The 26,055-nt window shown below is 41.9% G+C and overlaps 1 protein-coding gene and 1 non-coding gene across 7 annotated transcripts in view; one reads left to right on the forward strand and one right to left on the reverse strand.

The window, feature by feature from the left end:
* Nucleotides 1–26,055, reverse strand: part of GAB1 (GRB2 associated binding protein 1) — a 125,688-nt gene that overhangs the window by 80,491 nt on the left and 19,142 nt on the right. The gene's annotated exons all lie outside the window — the stretch shown is intronic.
* TRNAK-CUU lies at nt 21,342–21,414 on the forward strand. Its single transcript has one exon. It is a non-coding gene; the product is annotated as a tRNA-Lys (tRNA).

Raw genomic sequence — 26,055 nt, forward strand, 5'->3', positions numbered from 1 at the left:
TCATCACAGGATATTGAATATAGTTCGCTATGCTACACAGTAGGACCTTCTTTTTTATCCATTCTATGTATAATATTGCATCTGCTAACCCCAAACTCCCAATCCATCCCTTCCCCACCTCCCCTCCCCCTCAGCAACCACAAGTCTGTTCTCTATATCTGAACAGTGGTTTGATATGCTACACAGCACTGTCCCTTTGCTGCAAAGCACGTTAGCCTATGATGGGTTAACTAAGCTTTGAGGGCTAGTCTGGAAACTTTAGCACCACACATACTATACTATTGTTTCTATGGGAAGCTCTGTTCCAAGTTCCAGTCAGCTGACTTAAAAGAGAGCTTTTGGTGCATATGTACACGGCCTAAAAATAATCACCACTGCAAGCTGAAGGCATTTCTTGGATTTTGCTTTTCTTTTTCATTTCATTTAAATATATACAGACATACCCAGAGCCTGTTTTCACGGAGCAGCATGTCCGGTATGAAAAGCTAAGCATTTCAATATAACAGAAGAAACTGCGTCAAATTCCCACATGTGATGAGTGTGGATTACATAAACAAGTGGGAAAGTCCCCTTCTACCCTAAAACTGTGCCAAGACATCTGACATGCCTATGTCTGCCAGAAGTCTACAGCTATTCAAGTCAGAATCCATGTTTTTGATAAATCAGCGTCATATTGTAACGATCTAAAAAGCTTAAAAAGGACTTCTTGCCAGGAGAATTGTTTTATGGCCCTTCAAAAGATTTGTTCCGAGAAAAATGTCTCCCTGCCAAGGGATTTCAAATGCTAAAAGCAGAAGGGCAGCTTTTCAGTGATGAATTTTCAACAAATTACCCAACATACATGGTTGAAAGTTCTCTCATCAAGAATGAGGTGCTAGGGCTTCCCTGGTGGCGCAATGGTTGACAGTCCGCCTGCCAATGCAGGGGACACAGGTTCGTGCCCCGGTCCGGGAGGATCCCACATGCCGCGGAGCGGCTGGGCCCGTGAGCCATGGCCGCCGAGCCTGCGCGTCTGGAGCCTGTGCTCCGCAACGGGAGAGGCCACAGCAGTGAGAGGCCCGCGTATCGCAAAAAAAAAAAAAAAAAAAAAAAGAATTGAGGTGCCAGGTTTACGATTAAAAAAAAAAATACAGCGTATATTAAAAGATAAATCAGAGCAGGGTTGGGACCACTGTGTCTACTCAAGGAAACAGGTGACCAGAACGTTGGGATAAATTCCATTAGCAAGCTCTCCTGATGCTTTTTGATTCGTTAATAATGGATTTATACACCATTTTCCAGAAACCTTCCTGTTGTGTGAGTTCAGACGTGACTGGGTTATGCTTAAACCAAACCTAACTGAAACCACAAGAAAGAACAATCAGATGGAATCTAAATATAATACTCTCAACCGAAAGTTCAGACAGAAATCTGTCAGTCGCCTTTTACCCTACCTCAGATAGGAGGGATTGTGTGGACCGGTGGCTCAGGATCCTGCCATTTTTCTCTTCTGTCCTCACTCAGGACAGTCTTTCCCGAAGAATCTTGAAAAAGACAGACTAAAAATGACAGGGATCAAAACAAAAGGCAGCTAACACGCATGAAAAACTCTGAATTGCCTAATTTCAGTCCCCAAGCGTCTCAGCCGGCCGATCCTCTATAATTTTTGATGAAGTACAACATAAACTTCTTTAGAGCTGTTTGTAATCAAAAGGTACAAAGTGTGAGACCCAAATTCTCTTGGTTATTGAGACGAGTCTTAAAATAACCACAAGCGGCTAATATTTAATTTGGTGTTCTTGGCTTTCTGTGAGAATTCTTAGTAAGATACAAAATGCCCTTAATAAAACATAACAACCTACAGTGGAAATATCTCATGGGGGGGGTCACTGTCTAGGTTATCTAGATCTAAAAAGCAAATCATTGTTTGAAAAAGCCCAATTATTGTTACTTTAAATCCTGTTCTCTCTCTCTCTCTCTCTCTCTCTCTCTCTCTCTCTCTCTCTCTCTCTCTATATATATATATATATATATATATACACTTAAAATAGTCTAACATGAAGCCCATACAGCTCCACGGGGCTGTGCCAGAAAGCCAGTCATATTCTAGTGAGTTTGCTCTCTTCTTTTTTTAATGCAAAAAATATTCAATAAATATCTTAAATTTTCTTTTTAGTGGTGCTAGCCTTTGATTTTCCTGTGATGTGAATCCTTGTTCATCTTTCTTATCTATTTCCATATTGAGTTGTCTGAAAGTAGATACACTTTCATGACCTGTAAATCATCTTAAATAAGCCTACAGTCCAAAATCAGTATTACCTCCAATACTTGCATTTTTTCTTTTTTCTCGTCATTAATTGCCCTGGGCCACAGTTTCTTCAGGTATAAAATGGTGGTGTGTGTTGGAGAGGGGGTGGGTAGTACCAGGGGCAAAAACATGCTTGATGATTTCTAAGTTCCCTGCCAACTCCAGAGTTCTATTATTTGCTGGTTTCTCTGGTCTGCATTTATCACAGACATGAGCTCCCATAGAGCAGTGGTTCTTGGGGGGGGCAGAGGGGGTACTATTTTGTCCCCCCGGATATTCGGCAATGTCTGCAGACATTTCTGGTTGTCACAGCTGAGGGAGGGGTGTGCTACTGGTATCGAGTGGGTAGAGACCAAGGATGCTGCTAACTAAACATCCTACCACCGGCAGGTAGCCCTAAAACCAAGAATCATCCAGGCCCGCAATGTCAATAGTGCTGGAAGTTGTAGGGTAACAAACCTGGGAAATTAAATGACTTGTCAGATTCAGAAAGTTGTGGAAGCCACTTCCTAAAATATTTACTACCTTTCATATTCCTAGACAGGCAGCTAGGGTGCTTCAACTCCTAAAAGGGAAACAGAAAGCAAAAGGGCTTATTCACAGCTCCCGTTCTTCCTCTATTTCCCTCCTTTTTTCATCCAAACCCACAGAATGATCAATGATGGAGGCAGGTTGGATAAGCCATGGTCCCTGCCTTCCCAGCGCTACCAGCTAGTGAAGGAGACAGAAAATCAACAGTGGTCAGTGCTTTGGATGTAGCAAGACGTGATGTGGCTTGCAAAAGCCCACAGGTTCTTTCAAGACCCATTAGGTATCAAATCTTCATTTAATGAGCAGATATTACTAAAGAACCTTCATTGACAAATTTTTAAATAGATCAGTGCAGCTAGAAAAGTAGACGATGTGTTTTCATTAAGAAGATGTTTTTTCAATCTACCAAAATGATGAAAGTTCTTCCTCAGCCATGAATAGTATCTTTATCCTTCTAAAGCAGTATACGATCACGTGCGTCCAGGAAAACTAACAGTACTCCAAGGATTGTTAGGTGTTCAGGTCCTGCAAGTCATTCTGGAGTCTTTTTGTAGGACAAGGTGAGTAAGGAAGGCCCAGAGGTCAGAGCAGTGACTGCACCGTGGGAACCACTGCTTTCTAGGATACTCTGGGATGTACCCAAGGGAACGATACAATTTTTCTTCCAAACCAAGAAACTTCTGAGAGTGAGTTATGCCAGGACAACAGGATAAACCAGGACCAATGTTCACCACAGCTCTGACTGCTATGCTGTGGCAGCCCTTCTGAATGCCTGATGGAAGACGATGCCCACAGGAACCTCGGAATAGCCGTGGGCACTAAACAAAAGTATGACTTCCACTTTCTTAGTCAACTAAAAATCAGTGATAGTCAAAAGGAAAGAAAAGTGATACTCAGGAATGCAGTCAACACAGGCAAATCTGGAAAACCCAAACATACTCTGTTTATGAATCTAAAGTACAAGATTCCCACAATAGTGTGCTCCAGATGGGATGTAGTCTTTTCTCTGTGGCATGTGAAAAGCAAGAAAAACTGTGAAACAGCTTCCGGTGTATCAACTTAGCTAATATACTGATCCCCCTAATACACTGACCCTTCAGTCAGCCCAAGCGAATTTCTGGTACTTGGAGTCAAGGCAAGCCCTCTGCTAAAAGTCATGTCTTGGCAGGTCTGGTGTGTTTAATCACATTCTGGTCCCAACGGAAACTTCTGTACTAGGCAACGGACAGCCTCAGTAACCCTCCCCTAAAGTCACATGACCAGCAAGGTGGATGGGTTCCTGGGCATTTGAGTGGAACAGAAAACAGGATACCCACTGCTTTGGAAAACAAAAATATTCCCAGGATCAGTAAGGTTAATTTCGTCTTTTTTCTTACCCATAAACAAGGTAGCCTCTTAAGAAAACATTATAATCTTACAGGGAGCTTGCAAATCAAAAACCAAACCAAAAACATGTCCTAGTGCTTTGGGCGCACGAAGTAAGACTGCATGCGAGCCCCGACCCCCTGCAAGCATGTGAGGAAGGCAAAAGCGAGCCCAGGAGACCTCAGGGGCTGCCAGCAGCAGCAGCAACCTTGACACCGCATCCCCTCCCACTTCCTTTTAAGTTGTATCAGAAGCAAGATAAAAAAATCCTGGAAAAGGGACTTCCCTGGTGGCGCAGTGGTTAAGACGCCGTGTTCCCAATGAAGGGGGCTTGGGTTCGATCCCTGGTCAGGGAACTAGATCCCACACGCACGCCGCAGCTAAGAGTTCGCATGCCACAACTAAGGAGCCAGTAAGCCGCAACTAAGGAGCCTGCCGGCCGCAACTAAGGAGCACACCTGCCTCAACCAAGACCCGGTGCAACCAAATAAATAAATAAAATATTAAAAAAAAAAAAATCCTGGGCTTCCCTGGTGGCGCAGTGGTTGAGAGTCTGCCTGCCGATGTAGGGGACATGGGTTCGTGTCCCGGTCCGGGAAGATCCCACATGCCGCGGAGCGGCTGGTCCCGTGAGCCAAGGCCGCTGAGCATGTGCGTCTGGAGCCTGTGCTCCGCAACGGGAGAGGCCACGGCAGTGAGAGGCCCGCGTACCACAAAAAAATAAAGAAAAAAATCCTGGGAAAGATGGTACAACCTTCACCAAAGTCAGAAGGCCCACTTATTCAACTTCTATTTCACCTCAATGTTCTATATTTGATCAAGGAAGAGACTTAAAACGGGCAACGGTGGCCCATCCTGAAAAAAGGGAACAGAGGTCACTTTTCAATTTTAGCCTCATCTCATCCTTAGATACCAAGGGAGTCACTAATGGCAAGCTCTCCACACATGAAGGCAGAGGTTCCAGAAAAGAAGAAAAGGGCACATACAACAACGGTAAACCACAGGCAAGCCTGGTATCAATTCAAACACAATTCAGTAAATAGATTTTAAAGACTCAGGGGTAGGACAGAGCAGCAGTGGCTTACTGTATTTCCAGTGTCATGTCAAATTATCCTAACATGTTTTCTGGTAACCCTGGTATCAGAGAGAAATGCCACAAAGAGAATGTCTCTTCATTTTCCAAAAAGGTCTGGATAAAATGAAGAAGTGTGGGCTGGATGACATAGTTAAGGGTAGTCACAGTTATTTGAAATGCCATCCACGAATAATACTAATTATTAAGCTGTCATAACCTGAAGGAATACCCTAGTATCATTATTCTGTTTTAATTGAGTGATTATATTAATCACATAGATGATGTTTGAGAATACGCTTATTAATTTTGTAGATGGCATGAAGTCAGATGAAAGATAATATTCAGAAGAATCTGAATGCAGAAGGCTGCGTGAGATGACATTTTAATAGAGATAGATATTGAGCCCCACATTTAAGTATAAACGTAAATTGTACAAAAAGAAATGCTGGAGACCTGGCTCAACAGTACTTTAACATTGAGAGTCAGAAGTAAGACAGTTGTTTAAAAAGAAAAGGAAATTCAATCCATGGCTGCATTACTAAAATTAAATGACTGGATCAAGGGAAGAGACAGTCTACCAAGCATTACCCAAGTTGAAACCACATCTAGAGAATGGAGGTAAACATGAAAAAGAACATGTATATGTATAACTGAGTCACTTTGCTATACAGCAGAAATTAACACAACACTGTAAATCAGCTATACTTGAACAAAACAAAATTTTTTTAAAAAAAGGCTACACTGGGGACATCCGCTGATCAAGTTCTAGTTTTCCAATGTCCTTCTAGAATGTAGATGCAACACTTCAGGTCCAGCTGGACAGTCAGAAGGCGGAGGAAACATAACCTCTCTAGTGCTGGGCATTCTGTTTACATAGCCTAAGACGGAATGAGGCTTTTTGGCAACTGCATTACACAGCTGACTCACAACAAATTTAAGTTTCTCTTGTGAACAAGATAAACAGTTGATAGCCTCAGCAGTTATCAACACTGGCCGGTCATCACATTATACACTTCTGTGTTCAACGTCCACCTCTATCCACTAGAATATGAGTTTCATGAATGCAGGAGGAGTTTTGCCCTGTTCACAGCTGAATATCCCACACCTAGAACAAGTCCTGGCCCCTAGCATTCAATTAGCACATGTTGAATAAATGAATGACGGTTAAAACAACAACCAACAAAAAGGCTATAATGGGGACAAAAGATACAGGGTAAGACAGTAGCCTTGGGACTTTCCTGGTGGCACAGTGGTTAAGAATCTGCCTGCCAATGCAAGGGACATGGGTTCGAGCCCTGGTCCAGGAAGATCCCACATGCCGCAGAGCAACTAAGCCTGTACGCCACAACTACTGAGCCTGTGCTCTAGAGCCCACGAGCCACAACTACTGAGCCCACACGCCACAACTACTGAAGCCCGTGTGCCTAGAGCCCGTGCTCCACAACAAGAGAAGCCACCACAATGAGAAGCCCGTACACCGCAGCGAACAGTAGCCCCCGCTCGCCACAAGTAGAGGAAGCCTGTGCGCGGCAATGAAAACCCAACACAGCCAAAAATAAATAATAAATTTATTAAAAAAAAAAAAAGAGAGAGAGAGAGACAGTAGCCTTGTTCTGTGTAGCTCCAAGAGGGAACAAGAAACCACTCTTGAGTTACAGGAAGGCACTTTCAATGCAAGAAAAACCTCCCTAATAATTAGAGCTGTTCCACAACAGAACAAGCTGCTCCCTCAAGTAAAATTTTGTTCTCTACAACTGAAAATATTAAACTAGATGTTGGATGAATAGGAAGTCTGCACTTTCTGGATGCCTGAACTGGGTAACCTCAAGTATTTCTGAGATTCAATGATTCTTCATAGAAACAAGTTCCACAGTATTCATGGGGATAACAGGGATGTCCCCTTCAACATAGGAACTGCTTTTACAACATCTGTGATGGACAGTTTCCAGCTACCCCTCCAGATCCAGTCTCCACCTGGTCCTGTCCTGCTGAGCTGAGGGAGGCTAACTTAAGGACTGCATCATGTCTGGTTCTCTGGCTCTGGGATGGGTTTGGTCAATGGGGATAAGAGAGAGAGGAGCCTGAGGGCAGGAGACTATGCATCCCTGAAAGGCATCCATCTCTATACAGCCATCCCTCCTGGGGTCTGGGAATATTCCTTCCACTTTCCTCTTCAGGTGTAGGTACTGGCCCTCGCCCTCCCCTCTTACTTGTCCTTGGATTCTCACTATACTCTAGATTTGGGTAAGCATTTTTTTTATTCAATGTTCCTCAAATTATCCAACTGGAGTGTTGCCACCTGCTTCCCACCAGGCCCCGATCCACGCACCAGCTAAGCGGGGACTCACCGGTGTCTGTTTGAAAGCTCCCAGGGACAGGGAGGGAGCACAGCAGGTTCTGGAGAGCTCTGGTGCACAGCTCTAATTGTTAGACGTGCCTCCTTTCTATTCAGCCAACTCCATAATTCTTATTCATTAGTTTTAGCGCTGCTATGATAACACCAGGCCTTTCACTTATTTGAAGCCAGCTTTCAAAACCAGTCACGACAGTGGGAAGGCAATGCAGCCTGACAGTTTACAGCCTGCCTTGTGTCTCAGCAGAAATGCTTAAACAGCTCGATTTCCTGTGCATTCCGGAACAGCAGTTTCCTACTTTAGCAAGCATTTGGGCTTCACATTCGATCAATTCTTCAGAAAAAGGAAGCAATGTTAGGTTGTCACACAACAGTATCAAACCTGGACACCAACAACGGTTAACAGGAAATCATGTATATATTAACGTTCTTTCTCCAAAAACAACTTTGTGAAAGCACAAACACCACTAAACTTCTCCTTTTCATCTCTTGTTATGGAGGCTGCCTTTTTGCAGGAACGTGAGCAAAAGGATAATTTCACTCTGCATTGATTTTGATCTTATAAAGAATGTATCCAGTGGGGAAATACTCTTTTCTCACTGCCAACAGAGTGGTATAAAATGAATGAAAATGTCTGGTAAGAATCGTTTTTCTTTACATGGCCTAGTGTCACAGCAAGCATTAAGCAAACAAAACATCAAGTGGGAAAAGTACACATAAAACCAGATGAATTTAGACAAAGGAAAATAAAGACAACTTTTTAAGTTATTAAATGAAGAGGAACAAAACCTTGAGAACTGCCCAAAATATGCAGCAAAACCTCCATAGGAATGTACTGCCAAGAACAACTACTTGTATATCTTAATTTTTTATTTCTTTATTTATTTTTTTTTGTGGTACACGGGCCTCCCACTACCGTGGCCTCTCCCATTGCGGAGCACAGGCTCCAGACGCGCAGGCCCAGCGGCCACGGCCCACGGGCCCAGCTGCTCCGCGGCATGTGGGATCTTCCTGGACCGGGGCACGAACCCGCGTCCCCTGCATCAGCAGGCGGACTCCCAACCACTGCGCCACCAGGGAAGCCCTATCATAATTATTTTTAATTGTATATACTTATAGAAATTCGGTTTCTGTAACAGCTTAGGTGGGTAGAAACGGAGAAGATAAAAATGAAAGCCATAAAACTTCTATTATTTCAATTTATAATGATATTCGCAACAAGTTTTCAAACTGTTTAAATATCTAAGTTTTAGACAATCACAGGATGATGGGGTAGCATCACCTACTCCAAAAACAGCGTAGTCCTATTTGGGGCGGACCACGGTTAGGGAAAAAAACAGAAACTAAGCGAATCCTAAGAGTTTAGGTGCTTACTTCTTTCAACACTGGGCTGCTGTCCTATACTGCCTGGGGCCCCCTTTCTCTGAGCTTTGACCACGTAATTAGTACCAGTATGTAAGAAACTCTTCACTACACTGGCAGGAACCCCTGTTTACTCTTTTTTTCCTTCAAAAACAGGACCCACCAATAACATCTTTCTTCCTTGGATGAAAGCCCCGTGGATGGGGCTGAAAACACTAGCCTAGAAGCAAAGTCCCTCCCCTGTCACACCCGAGGGGAGCCCTTGTGGATGGCCCCATCATCAGAACTTAGATCCTCGTCGGAATTTGCAGCTTGACCCCTGACTTAAGGATGGTTCAAACACAGCTTCAAAAAAGCTGAAAGATGTACCCTCAAGCCCTTGTACGTAGAAGGGAACTCACGACAGCGTGTTTTACTGAGGCTTCAGTGGTAACTGGCTACTAGAACTTATGCCTCTGGAAGGGGAAAGCAAACAGCAAACATTTAATGACATATCCAAACATGACATATCTAATAAAAAAGTGAAAAGCAACTGCTCTGGGGCTCTCCTGCAAAGAGATACTCACCAAACATTGTTCTCATTGGACCAACATACATTCTCACTCTTGCTCTCTCCCATTTCAACTAGGGGTGACTAAGTATATTTATAAATACAGAATTTCCTTTCTAGAGACATTGAAGATTTCCCTAGTCGTGCTACCAGATCCTGGATCCAGTTCAACAAACATGTACTGAGTTCCAGTTATGTGCCAGACACTGAATAATGGGAAGATAAGTTTTTCCAAAAATGTAGTTATCTCCCTTAATTCCTGGTTCAGTTTTCTGGCATCCTGACTAGACACAGTAACTATCAATTATGGCTTTAGTCTTACGACACCCAGGTGATCTCCAATGATTTCATTCACTAATTTAAAAACTACTTACTGATTTTTGGCTGTTTGCAAGGCTATTTCTGGTAGCAACAGAAATGTCCCTGTCTCGTGCATTAAAATCTGAAATGAGGGACAACTATATAAATAACCAAAAGCACAAGTTGAAACTGTGGCACAACAAAGGACTGTGACAATCTGAAGGAAGAGAGATCACTCAAGGGACCAAAGAAAAAAATTCAAAAAGGAAGTAGCATTTGAGACAGTCTTCAAACAAGGAAACAGTACAGTGAAAACCCAGCCATGAAAGGTATGGAATGTGAACAGAGGGAGAGGGAAGAGAAAGCTGCCTGGAAAAATTACAGAGGGTCTTGAGGATCATAAAATTTTCAATTAAAAAATAAATTTAGGGCTTCCCTGGTGGCGCAGTGGTTGAGAGTCCGCCTGCCGATGCAGGGGACACGGGTTCGTGCCCCGGTCCGGGAAGATCCCACATGCCGCGGAGTGACTGGGCCCATGAGCCATGGCCGCTGAGCCTGCGCGTCTGGAGCCTGTTCTCCGCAACGGGAGAGGCCACAACTGCGAGAGGCCCAAGTACCGCAAAAAAAAAAAAAAAAAAAAAAAAAAGTAAAAAAAAAAAAAAAATTTAATCCACTTTGGATAAACAAATTGTGATATATCCATAGAATGGAAGATTATTCGGCAATCACAAGGCATGGCATTCTGATACATGCCACAACATGGATGAACTTTAAAAACATTAGGCCAGGGGCTTTTCCCTGATGGCACAGTGGTTAAGAATCCACCTGCCAATACAGGGGACACAGGTTCGAGCCCTGGGCCGGGATGATTCCATATGCCGTGGAGCAACTAAGCCCGTGCACCACAACTACTGAGCCTGTGCTCTAGAGCCCGCGAGCCACAACTACTGAGCCCACGTGCCACAACTACTGAAGCCCGCGCGCCTAGAGCCTGTGCTCCGCAACAAGAGAAGCCACCACAATGAGAAGCCTGCACGCCACAACGAAGACCCAATACAGCCAAAAACAAAAAAAACAAAAAAACAACTAGGTCAAGTAAAAGAAGCCAGACACGAGGCCACATATAATTCCATTATATGAAAGAGCCAGAATAGGCAAATCCATATAGACAGAAAGTAGATTAGCGGTTGCCTAAAGCTGGTGGGGGGGGCATTGCAGGGAGATTGGAGTTACTGATAATGTAATGGGGTTTCTTTTTTTAGGGTGATGAGAATGTTCTGGAATCAGATAGTGGTGATGAATGCATAGTCCCCGTGAGTCTACTAAAACCCCATGAACTGTACACCCTTATATAAACAGGTGAACTTTATAGTATGTGATTTATATCTCAATCGAGCTGTTATAGAAAATAAAACTAATCCATTTAATATTTATGTAGAATTTGAATACCTAGGCTAGTGCCCTATACATCTTTTTCACTTTGACATATATATTAACTATGTATAGAGAATATCACATATGTACAGGACATAAAACATAACAGCAGGTTGAAATTTTTAAGTTTAAGGTTCATTGCCTTAGAACTTTCCTAGAAGAAATGAACCTGCTGTCTTCCTGACCCTCCAAACCCTGCAAAGTACATTTCAAGTATTAAAAAATAGATGATAAATAAGTTACATGAAGCTTTTTAACACTGGAACTCAAAGTAGTTTAAGAGATTAGTGTCCTTTATATAGCATCAGGTTTAATTTTCGAATGGCATTTTTATTGATGCTCAGGGGGCTGCATTCCATTGTATATGTTCTCCAAGACCATATAAAAAAGACCAATCATAAATTTTCAGATGCCACGTTTTTGTGCATGTTGATGGTTCATTTATTTGTTCTTAATTACAGAAAGTGGCCTGATATTAGTATTTAATTTATTCTGTCTTCCTCTGAGAAAGACTCAAAGACTTTAGAAAGCTCACAGTTTCCTCTTCTGGGTCAAATTTACCATAAATTTCTGATTTTGTGCTTTGCTTTGTACACAATGAACTTAGAAGAAACTCAAGTAGTAGCAAAACGACTCATCAGAAGCAAAAATCTAGCTAAATGTTCATTTTATGAGTAAAAGGAAATGAAAGGGGAAAAGATAATACAGATGCACATAAAATGATAAAAAGTTTACCAATTTTATACCATGTGCACATACTTAAGGCATAAACAGAAGGAAAATGTCTCACAATGTGCAGACCTGTGCATTGTGAGATGGTCTGAACTTCTGAGTCTGAATGTTTATGTTCTTTAGCACAAGTGAAAGGATTACTTATTGGGTTCCTATTATGTGCCAGTTATCAAGAAAAGCATTTCCCTCATTTCAAACGTGGTTCATTACGCTGCAATAATTTGATTTTCTCCTATAAGGAAACTTTAGTTAAAAACAATCTTCCAAGTATTGATTAAACCAAGTTAATATGCATACAGTTTAATAATTCAAGGTTCTTGCCAACTTTAAATAATGATCTTTTTGACAGTACGAACACTGTGATATATACCTGCATGAACTATCATTCTGTATTAAACAGAACAGCAAAGAACACTGAAAGTATTTTGCTCACAGAAGCAAACTGCTGAATAATTTATGAACTGTTCTATCATTAAAACCGAACTACTCCTCAAATGTGGGTTTTCAACTTCTCATAACTACAGGGACCAGATTCTAGCTAAGGATTGATTTTTTACATTAAAAGAAACTGCTAAATAAGAAACCAACAAGGCAAGAAAACATGTAGTTTATTAGTAGCTATTGTAGAGAGGAAAAATAACACTCCAAAACGTATTTGCAAATTCAAGTTTAAGCACGAGTTCAGGAATTATCCTGTTACCCTGATCACTAAATGGAATTCCAGAAGCTAGATATAGTACCCGTTTCTCTCCAGATCCTGGGAGGAACCAGTCATTAATTCACTTGCCAGAAACAGTCAATATACTACTTGAATTATAGATGTTAATTAAAAATAAAAGAGATCCAGCAACAAAGAAGTTTGTGGCTCAAATCAGATTTGAAATAAACTACCAGGTAACTTTTCCAAGTTTCAAGGCAGACTAATAAGACTATTTCCACACAAACACAACTATTTTCCAAAAAAAAAACCCATTATTTTTTTACAGGGAGTTCCAAGTATATTTTATAAATACCTGTAGAATTTTTTATATAAACATCCACATTTCCCACATTCCAGTTCCCAGAAACTAGATTCTGTTCATCAAGTATTTATTAAGATGCATGGGTAAACAATTTGGGGAAAGAAGGACATCTCACTGAAATATTTTTACTTACACGAAGAGATGCTGTGTTGTACGCATGTGTTATGTGTGTATGTGTGTGACGGTGACAATGGAGGAGAAACACAAACTTGCTGTAAGAAGTCTGAAAATTACAGGAGAGCATTTTAAAACTATCTGTTAACGCCAACACCCATACATATTATCCCTGAGGAATATGCTTTCAAAATAAAGTGCCATGGCACTATTTTTATGTCAATTTCATGATGGGTCCGGCTTCATTCTTTTCGTGATAAAAAGTTGGAATAAAAATAAATGGTTTGCTCCTGGATTCCTCATTCTCAATAATACAGACAAATTCGGAATGACTGAAAAGCTGTAAAGGTGGGGTTATTGATATTAATTGTTACTCATGAATGTCAATACGCTTTCTCCATCATTATCTAAAAATACATTTCATAACAGAACCACATGTGATAAGGAAAATGGGCAAATGAATAGAGCAATTCAAAACCACAGAATTACTGGGCTGGAAGCGACCTTGTGTGCTATAGGAGTGCAATTCCTTTCTAAATGGAAACCTGCCTGTGCCCTTGCCAGGACAGAGTCCCTATTTTATTCACGTGTGAATCCTTCCCACAAAGCCCAGCATGTAACAGGCACTCTATGAATACATTTGAAATGAACCACCATGTTTGTCAGATGAAGGAAATTCATTTTTTGTTTTTTTGCGGTACGCGGGCCTCTCACTGTTGTGGCCTCTCCCGCCGCGGGGCACAGGCTCCGGACGCACAGGCTCAGCGGCCATGGCTCTCGGGCCCAGCCGCTCCGCGGCATGTGGGATCTTCCCGGACCAGGGCACGAACCCGCGTCCCCTGCATCGGCAGGCAGGCTCTCAACCACTGCGCCACCAGGGAAGCCCAGGAAATTCATTTTAATGTAACAGTTTATCATCTCAGAAGGAAAGACTTCTGGCTCTGCTCCTTCTACAAAGAAATGGCTTACTGTTCATTTACATATCAGTAATGAGTAAAAGCCTGAATGGGAGATCATGCAATGGCAGTCCTCTACTAATGGAAAGGATGTAATCCAAAAGTTTCTAAGTAAGTAGATTCACTTGAACTCAGAATGCATTTTCCCATAGAAACAATGTGGTACATAATGGCTCCCTTCTCTGGCCAGCCCACTAAAACTCCCTTAAGTATATAGTTCCAACAGACTAAGGACCATGCAGAAAAACGTGCCATGGGAAAATGTGTCCAGCACCCCTCTGTGGGAACCACCTTGCTGCTGCCAGGAGGTGGCCTCCTTGAAGATCAGAGGTGGGGGATGACCAAGAAATGGGACCAGGGCAAGGTTGTCAGCAACAATAGAAATCATGGCTTACTCCCCCTTCCACACCAAACTCGCTGTCGGTTCCTCACTCATCCACTAAATGTGCGTATTTGGAGCATCTTCTCTCTATGTCAGGCACTATGCTAGGCCCTGGGAGGCACAGAAGAGACCAAAACCCACATGGTTTTTATCCTTCCGGAGCTTACAGTCTAACAGGGAAGACAAACACTGAAGGGTCAGAAAGGAGAATGGCGTGAGGGTGAGCGGGGAGAGGGGAGAGGTCTGATGAGCGGAAAAGGAAGAGTATTTAGAAATGTAAGGCATCATTTCCTCTTTGTTCTCCCATCTGCATTCCTTTCCTCATTGGAGGGAGAGAAGGTGAGGGACAGAAACGAACAACTAAAAAGCTGATGCAGGGAGAACTTTCATTTTCATCTCCCCTGTTTTCACCCTTTTTTATAAATCTCAGTGCCAACAAGCACAGGCAGTGATGACTGGCACTGATGTTGGCTGGGGGGAGTGGACCAGCAGACACTAGGGCTACAGCAGGGACCACAGGACCCAGAGGAAGGACATCTCACCACCCCAGAACAAAGGAGAAATCACACTGTGATCAAGAATGGACAAGACAAGGCTGCACCTAAATGAGAAAAACGCCCTCCCGCTCAGGGCCCACCCAAGACAGACTCTGCTCTGGACATATAACCTCACAGACATTAAAATCCATCCCAACACCTCTCAATTTTCCCCATCATTTTCTATAACTCACTCAGGAATACTTCCACTCCTATGCCTGTATATTCTAACGAGGTTCTCTGAAGAAGGAGGAATCAGATAAACTGAAAATAGTTAATTTTTAATCATTCATCCTTTCCGAAGCTTAATCACAAGGATGCTTTAGGATGACATTAGGCTCTTTTGATTTGCAAAAAGACAAACAAATAGGTTAAGTGGTTGGAAGATTTCACCAGGCCCCGTGGGTTGGAAGGAAGGAGGCAGATTAGCTTCCACGTGGGCAGACATAAAATAACAGACTGAGGGGGAATCAATCTAAGTCGTTCTTCAGGGATGATGGCCTCTAAATAAACAAATATGACTCCAGAATGGGACGTAGGAAACACTAGTCCAATGGCTGGTCACTCTATGGGTGTGGCCCAAAGACCACCAAAACTAAAGCATCATTAAAAAAAGGAATTAAAATTTTAAACACAAAATTGCACGGGCCCGCTGAGTGTGTGAACCTAAAATACAGGGTGGTGTTTCTATCAGATTTACAGAGAAGGGTAAGATTCAGAGAACATTACTTCAAATTACAAAAGGCCACCCTAACTTCCGGCTTGACTGGTCTACCCCAGTAGCCTATTTTCCACCCAGTTTTGATTCCTGAAGCACCTAGCTCCCAAGCACACCTTCCTTCTTACACTGTGATCTCTGGCTCCCCTAACAGGATCTCCTCCTACTAAGAGAAAATCAATCTGTCTCTTTTGCTGGTTCCCCTCCTTCTGATTCACTCCCCAAACTAGTGTTCTGTAAGGTCTCACCATTTGTCCTCTCACTCCACAAACTCTTCCCAGACAACCACATTGATGCCCAGAGAATCAAGGGACACTTACATTCTTGTGGTTCCTGAATCTGTAGCTCCAGCCCCAGTCACCTGCCTGAGCCTAGGAGCATCTCCCAACTCACGTTAATGGTAAGTCGTGGATTATTAAGGGAAACAATGCAGAAGCAAACATACAGTTTTTTGGTTTAAACCAGGGAGGGCATCTGTGCTCTTCCACAGAGTTTCTGTGAGGAGGAAACCTGGTACAACAGAAAGAACAGAGGTTTGGAAACAGTCACAAATGGGTTTGAATCTCAGCATTGCCATATACCAGCTGAGTAACTTTGCTAAGTTACCCTGAGCATCAGCTTCTTTACCTGTAAAAGTGGTGGCAATAATGTGTACTTTCCAAGGTTGTTGAGCGGATTAGAGATAAAATTTAAAAACAAAAAAACCCCAAACAACAAAAAAACCCACCACCCAGCACGTAACAGTTGTTCACGGAACAAGAGTGCTTGCTCCTATGTCTGTGGAGGTTGCTGTTATGCGAATACACAACTTCCTCGACTTACGATGGGGTTACATCTTGATAAACCCACTGTAAGTTGAAAATATTGTAAACTGAGAAAGCATTTAATACACCTAACCTGCCAAACATCATAGCTTAGCCACCTTAAATGTGCTTGAAACATGTCCATGAGCCTACAGCTGGGCAAAATCATCTAACACAAAGCCTATTTTATAGTAAAGTGTTGAATATCTTACGTAATGCATTGCACACTGTACTGAAAGTGAAAAACAGAATGACTGTGGTTCTTTCGGTTGTTTACCTTTGTGATTGTAGATGGCTGTCCGGGAGCTGCCACGGCCTCCGCCCAGCATCATGAGAGAGGACTGTACCACAAAGGATCAAAATGCAAGATTCAAAGTACATTTTCTACTGAATGCGTATCTCTTTTACACCACTGTAAAGTCACAAAAATCCTAAGTCGAACCATCGTAAGTCGGGGACTGTCTGCTAAGAAATTATTGGTTTTGTGATGACTTCGTTTCCTCATACTGGTAGCAGAGATTTTATTTCTGAAGTTCTGTGGGAGGGTCACTGTTGTCCTTATTTTTTTGTTGTTGCGGTACACGGGCCTCTCACTGTTGTGGCCTCTCCCGTTGCGGAGCACAGGCTCTGGACGTGCAGGCTCAGCGGCCACGGCTCACGGGCCCAGCCGCTCCGCGGCATGTGGCATCTTCCCGGACCGGGGCACGAACCCGTGTCCCCTGCATCGGCAGGTGGACCCTCAGCCACTGTGCCACCAGGGAAGCCCCTGTCCTTATTTTTAATCCTTCTACCTCTACCACCAATATGCTGGGTATGGTAGAGTTACCTGACTCTGCTGGGTTGTCCAGCATCTAAACTCCCCTTCCTATGTTTGTAAAATCATTAACCCTAATATTACAAAAGCAGAAAATTCCAGATGACAGTTTTCTTAGCCCTCTCCCTGACCCCACTCCCCCATGCAATACAGAGCAGGCACATAATCAGGTCCGCTGGCTCCGCCAAACACATTCACCCCAGATTTTGAATCCCAAGAAATCTCAAGAAACAAGTACTGTACAGAAACCTGGATCTGGGGTTGGGGCAGCGTGAGCAGCTTCCAGAGGCAGTAGTGGCAGTGTCTGGGGTGTGGTGTCAGTGATGTTGCTGGTGCAAGATGTCGGGTCTAAAGTCACAGCCCAGGAGGCAGTAGTGATGTTCCCTGGACCAGTTCAGTGGCGTTGTTCCTGGTTGATGAGGTTCTGAGCTAGGTTCTCAGCTTTCCCAGGGAAACTGTGAGCTACCTAACTGCCTTCAGAAACTCCTTTCCTGATGAAATTAGCCAGAGGTTTCTGTTGCTTACATCTGAGAATCCAGATGGCTACACCAAGTCACGTGACATTTTATTACTTTTGGTCAAAGGCCACTGTAAGATTTACAGAGTAAACAATTACGGTGAGATCCTAGCGGTAAGTCAGGGAGTCAGAGTGAGCAGCTGAACAAGATGTTACTGAGCATTTCTGAAATCATCTCTTAAAAGGCATGACAGGATGAATGCGTCACCACACTGTTTTAATAGTACGAAAAAAATCAGTCATATTTTAGATACTATCAGGTTGAGAGATGCAGAACACTGGCCATCCCCTCAGAAGCATTCAGTTTCTTTCTCACATGCTCTAAGGTATCCTATTGCTCAAGAATTCCAATGACTCCCTCCACAGACTTGAATTTTTACCTCCCTGCTTGATTATTCCCAAAGAAACTGTGATGCCATTTCATTAAGCGAGCTCAGTCTGGAGCATCACCTTATACGAGCCTGACAGAAAAATCTTAAAAACACACATCCTGGGCTTCCCTGGTGGCGCAGTGGTTGAGAGTCCGCCTGCCGAGGCAGGGGACACGGGTTCGTGCCCCGGTCCGGGAAGATCCCACATGCCGCGGAGCGGCTGGGCCCGTGAGCCATGGCCGCTGAGCCTGCGCGTCTGGAGCCTGTGCTCCGCAACGGGAGAGGCCACGACAGTGAGAGGCCCACGTACCGCAAAAAAAAAAAAAAAAAAAAAAAAAAAAAAAAAAAAAAAAAAACACACATCCTTGGGGAAAAGACCAGGTAGGAAATGAAAAGTGTAAATTTTGAAACTAGAAAAGAGCACTCATATGCTTTATCTTTAATTAGAATTGATATTTCCCCTACAATCATCTAACTTCATTCACCTTGGATAATGCATTTTTGAATTTCCTAGTCACTATAACTAAATTGTATAGAAGTTCATATTAAATTTTTCTTTTGGCTTATTATCAGCAACGTTTACCACTGTACTTAAAAAAAAACATATTTTCAATAAGACCCATGTGATTTCATGTGTAGAAATCACATGAAAAACAAAACTTTGGCACATGAAACTCTTACTAACAATAAGCAGAAGGATTCTGGGAAAAAGCAACGCACAAAAAAACTTTTTTTAGTATGACGGCAAGGGTTTGGGAAAAAGGAACTTACAGGAAAAAGTTTGTCTTGCCATGCACACTATTTTTTTTTTTTTTTTGCTATTTTTGCAATGTCCAAGAAGAATTCCTTGTCCTAAACCTAACTTTATTTTCTATTTTATCCTCCAAAGGTCTCACAATCTTCTGATTATAAACTCCAAGTCAACCACTGAAAAGATGGTAATTCCATGGATGTAGGTTTCAGTTCAAAAAATAAACAGAATAGAAAAATGTATTTTCGATCTCAAACAATAAAAGCAAATTTAAAACAGCAAAAATGTTTTAAAAAAACCAGAATCAGAAGAATGTGAACTGTTTGTAAATTCTTCCAGTTCTGAATTCTGATTTTTTAAAAAATTATGTGATATATATGGGATTTTTGTCTCTCTCAGTATTTCAGAGAAGGATAGAGTGGTGAATCTAGTCATACAAAGGAAGCTTCTGTCTAAGCCAGGATTCATATAGTTACATCATTTGCCCAAGGCCGTATAGTTTTATGCCACATTCATAAAAGATCTGTTTTCTCTTCTACTCTCTAAAATCCTTATTAACCAGAGATCCTGAAAAATCAAGCAGGCTGCAACCTGCCTGACCTTCAGAAATAAGAACTTCTTTTAGGATATTTCGAACTAAGAGTGACTCATGGGGGAAAGTGGGTTGCTGTTAAACTGAGATCTACGTTAGGGTTCCCCGGTTTTTTGCTCAAAGAGAAGCCCCGCGATGGGCACAGGTTAGAGGGAGAGACTGTTATATGGTGGAGGAGGTCATCACCATCACTCTAGGTTGACCAACACCCTCTGGCCCTGGGAACCCCTGCAAACCTCAGAGAGGCCCTATATGGAGGGGAGAGGCATTCCAGGGAAGACTCCAAAATATCCACCAGGAGATCCCAATTTCTAGGTAGGGGCCTGATGATAAACGAATATGGGAAGGACACGGTCAATATGGAATGGGACACACAGTCCTACAGAGGGTTTAGGGGAATCACACACGAGAGGACGCACACCTGTCAGAAAGTTCAACTGACAAGGACAGAGGATGCCTTAGGAAACCCAATAATCCTATAACTGTGGGTGAATTAAGCACCATAGGTCAGCGTAACCCCACAGTGACCAGGCATCAGAAACGCTCATCACAAAGCATGTGGATGTGTTCTCTCATTGTGCACTGAGCTAGGAGGGGGACAAGACTCACCGAGTCACTTTCTCCTTCATTGTTTCTGTATTGGGCACAGACGGATGAAAATGGTCCCACTGGTTTGGTTTGTCCGTTTCTGCTTGTGTACACAGTTCATTAACGGACAAAGTTAACATCTGCTTTTAGGATCAGATGTTTCTGGTATCAGACATGGCAGGCTGGTTGTCATCTGCACTGAGGAGTGGTCCTCTGGCCAGGAGTGGCTATAGTTTCACGTCGACTTCCTGTTCCTCAGAGGAAACAGAAATGCCCCCCTCTTTCCCCAGGAGGCTGACCCTGGGCCACCTGACAGCTGGGCCCCTCTGCTACATCCCTCCTCAAGTACTGGTTAATTTTTAATGCCATTAAAAATGTTCTCGCACGTTTACTTAGCTCTGCAGTTTATAACAAACCTACCAAACAGGACAAACCAGTCTGGGCGCTGAGGAGGGAGCTGACAGCAGACGAGCTGCAACTATGGTTAAACCGGTTCAACCTCAGTACACCTGAAGGCAGCCTTTTCCCTGCTCCCTCCTAGAACTTTAGAGTTAAAATAAGGAGAAGACAAAAACCGACCCAAAAAAGTTATTAGATGTGTCCCCACAAATACCGACCAGTAAGTCACTAAAGTGAATTAAAAGGGACATGAAAGTCAATATTTACATTTCGTCTAGTTTTTTTTAATCTGGTGCACCTACTGAATTAACTCATATTTGGACCTAACAATATTAACACATTCTCAAGGGGTTATTAGTAATTAATAGCTTCTTCCCACACACATGTGCTGCCAGTTTAAATGTGGGAAAAGAGCCTGAACTCAAGTTTCACCAGTGCTGTTCTATGACGCCAATAAACTTTTATAGTTTCATGCATGTACTTGTTTAAGAAATAGATGCTATATCTACCACCCTCAGAGATGTTCAAGATGTACTAAAGAGTGAAACTGGTAACATTGCATACTGTATTAATTCTATAATTCAAGAAACCGACAGAGAAGCCCCAAGAATATAATACTTAACATTTTATAATAAAAAAGGAAAACACTGAACTGCTAGTTTTTCATACTAATCCTACACTGCTTCATGAATTACATGATTACAATCACTTAAACATTTTTTAAATTTTAAACAGGCTGTTAGGAATCAACCGGAAAAAAAAAACCTATGAAGAATCAAAGTTGGGAATTCCCTGGTGGTCCAGTGGTTAGGACCCTGCACTCTTCCTGCTGAGGGACCAGGTTCGATCCCTGGTCGGGGAATTAAGATTCCGCAAGTCACGTGGCATGGCCAAAAAAAAAAATTCTATTAAAAAGAAAAAGACTCAAAGTTGTATTTATATAATTAGTTAAGAGTAGATGGTGACTGGGACTTCCCTGGTGGTCCAATGGTTAAAAAACTCACAGTCTGAGGGCTTCCCTGGTGGCGCAGTGGTTGAGAGTCCGCCTGCCAATGCAGAAGATGCGGGTTCGTGCCCCGGTCCGGGAAGATCCCACATGCCGCGGAGCGGCTGGGCCCGTAAGCCATGGCCGCTGAGCCTGTGCGTCCGGAGCCTGTGCTCCACAACGGGAGAGGCCACAACAGTGAGAGGCCCGTGTACCGCCAAAAAAAAAAACAAAAAAAAACTCACAGTCTAACCTTACACCTAAAGTAACTAGAGAAAGAAGAACAAAAAGAACCCCAAAGTTAGCAAAAGAAAAGAAATCATAAAGATCAGAGCAGAAATAAATGAAATAGAAATGAAGAAAATAGCAAAGATCGATAAAACTAAAAGCTGATTCATTCAGAAGATAAACAAAATTGATAAACCTTTAGCCAGACTCATCAAGAAAAAACGAGAGAGGACTCAAATCAATAGAATTAGAAATGAAAAAGAAGAAATTACAACTGACACCACAGAAATGCAAAGGCTCATAAGAGACTACTACAAACAGCTATATGACAATAATATGGACAACCTGGAAGAAATGGACAAATTCTTGGAAAGGTAACTTTCTAAGACTGAACCAGGAAGAATTAGAAAATATAAACAGATCAATCACAAGTAATGAAATTGAAACTGTAATTAAAAATCTTCCAACAAACAGAAGTCCAGGACCAGATGGCTTCACAGGTGAATTCTATCTAACAGTGAGAGAAGAGCTAACGCCTATCCTTCTCAAACGCTTCCAAAAAATTGCAGAGGGAGGAACATACCCAAACTTGTTCTATGAGGCCACCATCACCCCGATACCAAAACCAAAGATACCACAACAAAAGAAAATTACAGACCAATAGCAGTGATGAACATAGATGCAAAAATCCTCAACAGAATACTAGCAAACAGAATCCAACAACACATTAAAAAGATCATACACCATGATCAAGTGGGATTTAACCCAGGGATGCAAGAATTCTTTAATATATGCAAATCAATCAATGCGATACATCATATTAACAAATTAAAGAATAAAAACCATATAATCATCTCAATAGATGCAGAAAAAACTTCTGACAAAATTCAACACCCATTTATGATAAAAGCTCTCCAGAAAGTGGGCACAGAGGGAACTTACCTCAACATAATAAAGGCCATATACAACAAACCCAAAGTCAACATCCTTCTCAATGGAGAAAACCTGAAAGCATTTCCTCTAAGATCAGGAACAAGGCAAGGATGCCCACACTCACCCTACTATTCAACATAGTTTTGGAAGTCCTAGCCACAGCAATCACAGAAGAAAAAAAATAAAAGGAATCCAAACTGGAAAAGAAGAAGTAAAACCGTCACCGTTTGCAGATGACATGATACTATACACAAAGAATCCTAAAGATGCTACCAGAAAACTACTAGAGCTAGTCAATGAATTTGGAAAAATTGCAGGATACAAAATTAATGCACAGAAATCTCTTGCATTCCTATACACTAACAACAAAAGATCAGAAAGAGAAATTAAGGAAATAATCCCATTTACCATCTCAAAAAAAAGAATAAAATACGTAGGAATGAATCTGCCTAAGGAGGCAAAAGACCTGTACTCCGAAAACTATAAAACACTGATGAAAGAAATAAAAAATGACACAAATGGAGAGATATACCACATTCAAGGACGGTTAGAATCAATACTGTTAAAATGACTATGCTACCCAAAGCAATCTACAGATTCAATGAAATCCCTATCAAATTACCAATGGCATTTTTCATAGAATTAGATCAAAAATTTTACAATTTGTATGAAAACACAAAAGACCCTGTGAATAGCTAAAGCAATCTTGAGAAAGAAAAAAGAGTTGGAGGAATCAGGCTCCCTGACTTCAGACTATACTACAAAGCTACAGTAATCAAGATAGTATGGTATTGGCACAAAAACAGAAATATAGACCAATGGTACAGGATAGAAAACCCAGAGATAAACCCCCGCACCCATGGTCAACTAATCTATGACAAAGGAGGCAAAAACACACAATGGAGAAAAGACAGTCTCTTCCATAAGTGGTGCTGGGAAAACCGGACAGCTACATGTAACAGAATGAAATTAGAACACTCCCGAACACCATACACAAAAATAAACTCAAAATGCATTAAAGACCTAAAAGTAAGACCCGACACTATAAAACTTTTAGAGAAAACCATAGGAAAAACTCTCTTTGACATAAATCACAGCAATATCTTTTTTGACCCACTTCCTAGAGTATTGAAAATAAAAACAAAAATAAACAAATGGGACCTAATGAAAATTAAAAGCTTTTGCACAGCAAAGGAAACCATAAACAATATGAAAAGACAACCCTCAGAATGGGAGAAAACATTTGCAAACAAAGCAATGGACAAAGGATTAATCTCCAAAATATACAAATAGCTCATGCAGCTCAATATCAAAAAAACAAACAACCCAATCCAAAAATGGGTGAAAGACCTAAATAGACATTTCTGCAAAGAAGACATACAGATGGGCAAGAGGCACATGAAAAGCTGCTCAATATCACTAATTATCAGAGAAATGCAAATCAAAACTACAATGAGGTATCACCTCACACTGGTCAGAATGGCCATCATCAAAAAATCTACAATTTGTATGAAAACACAAAATGCTGGAGAGGTTGTGGAGAAAAGGGAACCCTCTTGCACTGTTGGTGGGAATGTAAATTGATACAGCCACTATGGAGAACAGTATGGAGGTTCCTTAAAAAACTAAAAATAGAACTACCATATGACCCAGAAATCCCACTCCTGGGCATATATCCAGAGGAAACCATAACTCAAAAAGATACATGCACCCCAATGTTCATTGTAGCACTATTTACAACAGCCAGGACATGGAAGCAACCTAAGTGTCCACTGACAGATGAATGGGTAAAGAAGATGTGGTACATATATACAATGGAATATTACTCAGCCATAAAAAGGAACGAAATTGGGTCATTTGTAGAGATACGGATGGACCTAGAGTCTGTAATACAGAGTGATGTGAGCCAGAAAGAGAAAACCGAATATCATATATTAACGCATGTATGTGGAATCTAGAAAAATGGTACAGATGAACTTAGTCCCAGGGCAGGAATAGAGACGTAGACATAAAGAACAGACATGTGGACATGGGGTGGAGGGGAAGGGGAGGGTGGGATGAATTAGAAAGTTAGGTTTGACATAAATACACTACTGTGTGTAAAACAGATAGCTAGTGGGAACCTGCAGTATAGCACAGGGAGCTCAGCTCAGGGCTCTGTGATGACCTAGAGGGGTGGAATGACGTGGGGGGGCGTCTGGGAGGGAGGTCCAAGAGGGCGGGAATATATGCATATATATAGCTGATTCACTTTGTTGTACAGCAGAAACTAACACAACATTGTAAAGCAATTATACTCCAATTAAAAAAAAAAAAAAGACTCCACGTTCCCCATGCAGGGGGCCCAGGTTCGATCCCAGGTCAGGGAACTAGATCCCACATGCTGCAACTAAAGATCCCTTGTGCTGCAACTAAGACCCGGCATAGCCAAATAAATAAATAAATATTTAAAAAAACAAAAAAGAGTAGATGGTGATTTTGTAAATATAAGAATCATATAGGGCTTCCCTGGTGGCGCAGTGGTTGAGAGTCCGCCTGCCGATGCAGGGGACACGGGTTCGTGCCCCGGTGTGGGAGGATCCCACATGCCGCGGAGCGGCTGGGCCCGTGAGCCATGGCCACTGAGCCTGCGCGTCCGGAGCCTGTTGCTCCGCAACGGGAGAGGCCACAACAGTGAGAGGCCCGCGTACCGCAAAAAAAAAAAAAAAGAATCATATAGAACACTGAAAAAATTACAAAGAAATCAGTGAAGTTCAACAAAAGCTGGCTGCAATTTAATAACTTTGGTCTAGACACTTAGAAGCATATATATGTTTATACACACACACGATTGGCATATAAAATGTAAATATATATGCTCATTATAATATTTGTTAAAAATTTAGGCTCGGTGTAATGTACCAGCCCTTTCTTTTTTAGGTTCTCATTTTTTTTAAGTTTTAATAGCTATGATCAAATTTGTTCTTTCCTGTTTTTGATACTCCATATTTGTGATTTTAAAATATCAGTCTTATGGCCCACTTTTGAAGAGATAAGGAAAAAAAGCTCCTATCAGGGGAAAAATAAACCCTTTTCTGACAATCTTATTAAATGTACATTTAACATATTATTTCAAAATCTTTCGCAGGAGGAGTGAATGTTACTGTCATCAGGGGGTATCTTTCCATTCCTGAGAGTAAGCGTGAAGACAGGAGAGCAAACAGGCCTAAACTATGCAAAATGCCACACTGTGGCAGGCACCCACAGCTTCAACAGATACTAGATTCACCTCATTCCTTTGTTATCCCTACCTACCCTTTGCTGCAATAGGAAACGGGAAAAAAAAAAAATCAAAGTGCATGGTTTTTGAAAAAGCTC

This window comes from Phocoena sinus, chromosome 5, assembly GCF_008692025.1.
Source record: "Phocoena sinus isolate mPhoSin1 chromosome 5, mPhoSin1.pri, whole genome shotgun sequence".
NCBI lineage: Eukaryota > Metazoa > Chordata > Mammalia > Artiodactyla > Phocoenidae > Phocoena > Phocoena sinus.